Source organism: Electrona antarctica (assembly GCF_951216825.1).
Source record: "Electrona antarctica genome assembly, chromosome: 24".
Lineage (NCBI taxonomy): Eukaryota > Metazoa > Chordata > Actinopteri > Myctophiformes > Myctophidae > Electrona > Electrona antarctica.
Window position 1 is genome coordinate 33,360,430 of NC_136803.1, and position 8,507 is coordinate 33,368,936.

Below are 8,507 nucleotides of genomic sequence, written 5' to 3' on the forward strand. Positions count from 1 at the left end.
TCTGGCTTATTAGCCAGGCTAGGAGATTACGGCATTGCATTCTGCTCTGAGCCCCCAGGAAACTGTGGAGGGCCTTTCTACATTGTGTCCAATCCGAGCACTTTGTGCTTACGTGGATCGCACACAGGCCATACGAGGCACAGGCACGCAGCTGTTTGTCTGCTATGGGGGCAAGAGGTTGGAGCTTCCCTTGTCCAAGCAACGGCTGTCGCATTGGCTTGTGGACACAATCTCGGCGGCCTATGTTGATCTAGGTCAGCCGGTCCCTGAGAATGTGGTGGCCCACTCCACAAGGGGGTGGCCACTTCTTGGGCTGCACTAAGAGGAGTGTCCATGGAGGACATTTGTGCAGCGGCTTCATGGACTGTGCCTTGCACATTTGCGAGGTTCTACAGACTGAACGTGGAATCCCAGCTATCGCTGGGTTCCACCGTCCTGCTTGCAGCTGCCCAGCGAGATGGTGATGGGGCTGAGTACCCTTTTCCTCGCGACCCGGTTGGTATAAGTCATCCGTTGTTATGACCGTAGTGACGGTCAGAGTGAGGTCGATATAGATCGTAAGTTATGTCTATAACTATGGATCTATGAGACCGAACGATGACCGTCACTATCTCCTGTCGCTCGGAACGTTCTAAGGCGCTCGAGGCTGGAGGCGGAGCCGGGCATAACTTATACGGTGAGACCGCCTCCCCGGGTCATGTGGGCATGACATTTTTGATATATTGGTCTCGAGAAGAGGAAGATGAGGGCATCATTCGTTGTTATGACTGTAGTGACGGTCATCGTTCGGTCTCATAGATCCATAGTTATAGACATAACTTACGTTACATCATGTTGTAGTCATTGTTTTGTAGTCATCAGGCCGGAACCCTCAATCTGGAACTTCCTTTCCCTCAAACCGGAAGAATAATACCTTCCCAATAAAATCGTCACTCATCACCCGCTCCCGTCCAGGCTACTTGTAACAGAGTATTTCTATATTGCAGTATTTATACTTTTACTCATGCGAGTACTTCTTTCCACCACTGCATATTATGGCACCGGGTGCAGAAAATGGACCCAGCGGGTTGCCAATGAAAGGTACAGAGAGAACATGGAATTCTGGAACTGGATTCATATCATTCATTGGAACACACGTTATTTTTCCTTTTTTTTTATCCATTTCCTGAGACGTAACCGTTTTGGACATACAAGGTTTCTCCACCCGACAGTGGCACTGGCACTAACCTTTACCCAAGTGCAATGAATTGCTAACGAAATTTGCTGTTGTTCTTTAGAAGTGACTCAAACCATTGTTGCAGTGCAAATATAGTTAAACACAATGTAATCTCTCTCTCTCTCTCTCTCTCTCTCTCTCTCTCAGCCCCAGGACTTCAAACATACCCAATCGTTCATGCTGTGAGAAGTAGGTCTTCTTTTAGTTCAGTTTTGCTTTAATGTGCCAACACTGGATTTATTTTAATTTTTCTATTTTTGGACTCAAAAGAAGGAACTTCTTCGCCTCCTCCCCCTCACCCAGTGCAGACACCATACTGTTGTCAATCTAACACCCACACTTTTTTGTCTCCACCAGGCCGAAGGCATGGGGAGAGAGTATGTTTTGCACTCCGTCCGTGTGTGTGTCCGTGTGTGTGTGTGTCCGTCCGTCCGTCCGTCCTTCCGTCCGTCTGTTACCAGCTAATCTCCGGCACCGTTAACCCGGTCGATGCCAAACTTTGCACACACACTCCCTTGATGCCAACGATGAACCTCTGCCCCACATTTTCCAGAACGGCCTGTTATAGCGCCACCATGAGGCAGCTTTTCACATTTTTTACCTAAAACTGCACCGATCTGCGTGAAACGTTGCATGCACACTCCCTAGAGGCCAAGGACAAACCTTTTACCTGCATTTTCCGCATCTGCCTTTTATAGCGCCACCAGGAGGCCGACTTTTGTAAAACACATTTTTTGATATTACTCCTCCAGATTCTGTCCAAAAATCTCACTAATCGTTACACAGTATCTCTATGTTCATGTGCTCAAGTCGGATCTGTCTGATATTTCATATTCCATTCTAATTGGCTATAATTGGCTTTCACAGTTTGCAAGATTGCCCCGTTTTGAACAATTGCCTCAAAACATGAACGCAGCATGCAATTTACGTGAAATCTTTCACACATTTTCTTACTAGGCTGAGGAATATATCCCACCCTTTTCACATTGGCCTGTTATAGCGCCACCAACAGGTTGATTTTTGCAAAACACATTTTTGGAACAAAATGCCTCAAATCATCCAATTGCCATCAAAGGCGTAAGAAGAAATGGCAATCGGTACACATGATCTCTGTAGTCATGTGATCAAGACGAGTCTGTTGGATTTCTCAGATTGTACACTGATTGGCTAAGAATAAGATTGCCTTCCAAAGTTTTCAGGAGTGGCCCTTTTTGTACAAAATGCTGCACATGTCCTGCTCATCCAGAATTCTATCCTCAGAGATTCTATGAGTGATCTGGCTCTGCATTTCCTCAACAAAATGAAGAAAAATAAAAACATCCTCCTAAACATTTTGCCAAACATCACACACACACTCCTATCCTCCTGGTGGAGACCTGTGCCCGGAAGGGCACTTTTTTTTTCTTCTTTTTTTTCAAGGGCCCCTGTAACTCTGAGAGGGTGCATATGGACCTGTAATGGACCCGTAAGGATCCATTTGGTTCCATTTGTACACTCTCAGAGTTACAGACCCGTAAGGGTCCATTTGGTTCCATTTGTACGCTCTCAGAGTTACAGACCCATAAGGGTCCATTTGGTTCCATTCGTACGCTCTCTGAGTTACAGACCCGTAAGGGTCCATTTGGTTCCATTTGTACGCTCTCAGAGTTGCAGACCAGTAAGGATCCCTTTCGGTTGTATTTGTACACTCTCAGAGTTACAGACCAATAAGGGTCCATTTGCAAAGAGCTCAAGGAACCCTGAGGGTCCCCGGACCCCAACTTTTGAGAAACACTCTTGTGGATGGGTAGCGACAAGGGACAAACAGGTCATCAAGGCTTAAAAAAAAGTATCCTGTTGTGTTGATGTGTTGCTATTTTGTTGCCATTGCAGTGGGCCTATGAGGTTTACTACACTTAACATGGCACAGTGCCTCCCCCTAGTGTTCAAACGATGAAAGTGTGTGTTGTTTTGTGTTCCCCCCTCGATGAGCTGATGACTGGATTTTTATTTTATTCATATTTTTTTACGGAAGAGTGGGCGACTGACAAGTATGAGCGCCTCATCGTTAAATTGCCAATGTTTCCCAAAATATACTAATACTAATTTGGGAAAATGGTCTGAAGTACATGATTTGAACACATAACAGTACAGCCTTTAAATATCAGACTTAAATGTGCCCAAAATGACTGGTTTAGCTACAGGTTTTATGTAGAAGTGTAGAAACATTAGGCCTTCAAAGTCAAATGTTCAAGCACGTTCAAATCATGTATAATTTACAAATCTTCCAAATTCTTAAAGAAGAATTGCCCACAATGTTTAGGTGCCCACTCGTCTCGCGAAGCCAGACAACTATTCCACAATCTCCGAATACTACATACATAGAGACTATGATGGAGGCATTTGAAGATCGTGGGAGGCGAGAGTCGCGGCACTACAGTATAGGTAGGTCTTCCATGTGTCCCTTTTATTTACTCTCTCTGCAGGCCAAAATTATGAACTACCTACGCGTTCCTTTACCAAAGACTGTCTTTTTATCGAGGAAAATCTTTACCTTACAGTATTACACACACTATGCGAGACTCGAAGGGAACGCGTTTTTCGCCGTTAACTTAAAAAAGCCATAGGGAACAACATCTTAATTACGCAGCCGTTCGTTCCCACTTCTGCCAGTCAGTATACACACGTGCCATTTATTTACCTCGTTGTGACGTCGCCGTTTGGTGGAAACCTTGTATACCGTTCAGGAAATTTAAATAAAATAACCTGTGTTGCAATTAGGCAGTTTTTTTCTTTTCTTTTTTTCTTTGCTCCCAATCTGATTCCGAACATTGGATTTTGAGTATCTGCCGATAACGATTTCATATCACAACAGTACAACATCCAAAATCACAGACAATATCCAGTCTAATGTCATGATATGGGTATAATATTGATACTAGGGATGTCCCGATCACGTTTTTTTGCTCCCTTTCCGATTCCGATAATTTGACATGATCGTGATCGGCCCCGATTTCCGATCACGTGATCGGATCGGGACAACTCTAGTTCCAATGGATCCAATGTAGTTATGTAGTCACTAGGGATGGGACGATAATCATTTATTGTGATAATTTAAAAAAAAACACTCGCAATAATCGCATCGTGGAGATTGTCATTTATGGTGAAATTGTCCTCGGTCATACACTTAGGAATTAACTTTTGTTGAGCTGCAACTTCAACGCCACTTAAAACCCTCCATACTTGATAAAACAGACCTGTAAAGAGTATATTTGGTGTTTCTCTCTACACAAATCGATTCGGCCAAAACATAGCAGATCTACAACTTCACAACGTGTTGCAATGCAACGCAACGCATTGTGAGCTTGTAGATCTGCTATTTGTTTTGGCAAATGTTCCTCCCCAGATTAGGGATGCTGGGGGTTCAAGTGGTTACAACAAAAATGGCGTTGTATGCATATTTTTATTATCGCGATAATATAGTTAATTGCAATCATTTTTGCCACAATAATCATGAAATGTCATTTTCATATTGATATTTCTAAAAACCCACTTAACAACTTTCACGTAAACGGTTTCCAAAAAAGGCCTATCTACTAACTTGTAGACCGGCTATTCTTGCGACTTTTGGGTGACACAGTAGCATGAGGAAGAAGGGCATTACTAAAATACAGAGATACAAGGTTTCTGCCCAACATAAACGATAAGCAATCTGACAGTATTTTGTAGGGCTGCACAATGTATTGTAAATATGCAGGATTGGATTTTCTGGGTGTTATTTTGCCTGTGCTTTTGATATCCCTACCCTCTGGTCATACTTTTTATTTTATTTATTTTTTTATGTCCAGTTGGAAATATGTTTTTATCCCATGTTTATTTTTATTTGAAACAAAACAAAACATATGTTAATCGTGTTAACCCTGGTGTTTGGGGTATATTTTCAAAATGTGTCAATTTGACAAAGTTAATAAAAAAAGAAAGAAAATAGAGACAATCTGCAAAGTGGACGCGTGGCATTGTGAGTTGCGTTGTGACTTTGTAGATAGTCTACTTTCACAATTCCGCGTACAAAGAAGAATAATAGTAAAGAACCCTCCCCCGTTTGTTTTGTTTTTTGTTTGTCTGTTTTACAAATCAACAACCCTGCAAATATATGTAAAACGCTATATTGACTAATACAATATGCCGTTTTTCTTTTTTGTTTGTGCGTTTGTTTGTTTGTCTGTCATTGTTGTTTTATAGCATTAGCATTCCCCCAAGCCGTGTTCATTTCACACACGCAATGCAGTACATATCTCAACACTGAGCCTATTGCAATGTTTTCTATAGATCAGTGGTTCTCAACCTTTGCAGGCCGTGACCCCCCCAAACCCAATCCCCCAAAATTACATGAATAAATAAATCCTATTTGAACTGAGGACCCCCACCCTGACAAGCACTTGGAATTGTAGAAGTTGAGGCGTGACATTTAGTTTGACTCGGTTCCACAGATACATTGTGAATACATCTACAGCCAGTGAGCTCGTAGATTGCCTATTTTCAAAAATGTTGCCTCTTTCTTTGACCCGTTTTTATAGTACAGTTTGTTGATCACTTTTGATGCAGTAATGGTCTCCTTTCTTGTCTTTTTTCTTCCTCTTTCTTTGAGGTATTAAAAAGTCCTTAAATTGTGGTCCCGACCCACAGGTTGACAACCACTGCTGTAGATAAGGGAGGAGTCTCCGACCGATTTGAGACCAACCCCCCCCCCCCCCCCCCCCCCCCCTTATATACCCCCCCACCCGCCCTAATGTGCCTGCATGGGAAATCTTTTTTATATACCTTGTGCCTTTTTCATTTGGTCCCTCAGAGTTTATCTGTGGAACTGTCTTTTTTATGTGAAAGGATCTGCCTTAATCGTTTCTCGTCTTTATATTTGGTATATCATGCTACTGTTGTGTCCAATGGAGTGTCTGTTTTTCGACATGAAGTGCGAGTGCATTGCTGAGAGGTTTATTTGAATGACGATGATCAATGATAACATTAAAAAAGGGTTTTATATCAAACTTGTCTCTGTGTGTTGTGTTAATTTAATTGACTGGTGTCATGGCCATGTTACATGCAAGGTTACATGCAGGAAGTAGCTGACTGAGTTAGGACACTGGCTATATGATCTGGAGGTTGTGGGTTCAGACCCCACTCAAGTCTTTACTTTCAAGACAGATTTCCAGAAGAACAACTTAAAATAAAGGTAGTGGGTCGCACACACCAAGACTGCAGTTCAAAAAGTTTATTTCATATTTGAACAATTAAGGCTATCCAAAAGTGGATAGCCGAAACGTTTGTCCTTAAAACCCGGTCGATGCCGAATTTTGCACACACACTCCCTGGATGCCAATGATGAACCTCTGCCCCAACATTTCCAAAACGGCCTGTTATAGCGCCACCAGGAGGCCGGCCGCTTTGTGCAAAACAAGTTTTTGGACAGTACACCTACAGATTTTGTCCAAACATCATGCAAATTGGTACACAGTCTCTCTAGAGCCATTCAACGAAACGGGTCTTTCAGATTTCTCAGACTCCATCCTGATTGGCTAAGATTGGCTTCCAAAGTTCGCAGGAGTGCTCAGTTTTAAACAAAATGCTGCAAATCGTGAACACATCGTGTGATTTCTGGGAAATTGTGCACGCACATTCCCACTAGGCCGAGGAAGAAATACCACATGAACATTTTCAACTCAGCCTCATGGTGGCGCTATAACTGGCCGAAAAGTGTTTTACCTCTAACTGCACGGATCTGTGGATAACTTTGTATGCCAACTCCCTAGAGGCCAAGGAAAAACCTTTGCCTGAAATTTTTCACATAGTGCCACCAGGAGGCCGACAAATGTAAAAAACATTTTCTAATATTACTCGTTCAGATTTTATCCAAATTTCACACAAAACGGTACTCATGCTCTCCATAGTCATGTGATCAAGACGGGTTTGTTTGATTTCTCATAATCCACCCTCATTGGCTACGATTGGCTTCTCAACTTTTCAGGAGTAGCCCGCTTTGTACCCGTTTTGTACAAATCGCCACAACTACTCAACGCAGCGTCCGATTGTGGTCAAACTGTGCATGCATATTCCCACTAGGCTTTGGAAGAAATGCCACTTGACAGTTTTCAAATCAGCCTCATGGTGGCGCTACAACACACAGACACACACACATTTATATTGCTCCTAAACATTTTGCCAAACATCACACACACACTCCTATCCTCCTGGTGGAGACCTGTGCCCAGAAGGGCACTTTTTCTATTTTTGATATGTTTTGAACGGGTAGCGCACCTATAGTCAGAGCGTGGGCCGTGGTGGTCATATGAAGAGCAGAAGAACAACTTCAAAGTTCCAAAAAAAGCAATGTCAATTGGCTGGTACCAGTGGTGCCTATGGTAGTCATAGGGGACTATAGTGACGCAGGATACCTTGAAGGTCATTGCAACAGGCATCACCGCTTGGTTAAATTCTCGTGCCGGCGAACAGTCAACGCCAGTGTCCTCACACATTCACACACCAATGGTGGCAACCACTGGGAGCAATTCGGGGTTTGGAGTCTTTCTCAAGGACCCTTGGACAATAACTGCAGCGGTCCGCGTCGTCCAGGGCAGGGTGGTTGAAGTAACTGCACATGATGTTCACAAACCAGGGCAGGCACCTCGAGCAGAAAACGAACCTCAAAACCATTGTTGAATTTTTGATTTGTTTCTCAGTCAGTAGGATGTAGATTATTTTGCTTCTGAGAGAGGCTGCCTGATAAGTGTGGTTACTGCAGAATCCATGTTGTCTTTCTAATGACCGTGTTAGTTTGATTACTTTTTTTTAATATATTTTTGGAGGGGAAATGAGAAGAACAAGGATCCATAAACAATTACAAAATAATTATTAAAAATAAATGAAAAAAGTAATCGAAAAAACAGACACCTCACGTATTTGAAGGACAATATCAGTCATTGAAATTTCCCTTAACAAATACTACATCATATATTTTTGGATTAATCATTAATTGATCATCCCATTACACGAACACACAATAACAGAATGTTGAATTATATGACTAAGAAATAAAACAGGCACTAGAATTAAAAGCCACTTCACCCCTGACACCACCTGATCTTATTTGAATGATGTTTAGGACACTAGAAACACTTTTCCTGGGTTCTTTTGTGTGTAATCTCTGTTTTCAGATATCCTGGACAGGAATTCATGTGAAAGTGAAATTCAATCAAGTTTGTACCTTTATTAGTGATATTAGTATAATATTTATTTAATTTGTTTCAGCATAGTGGTG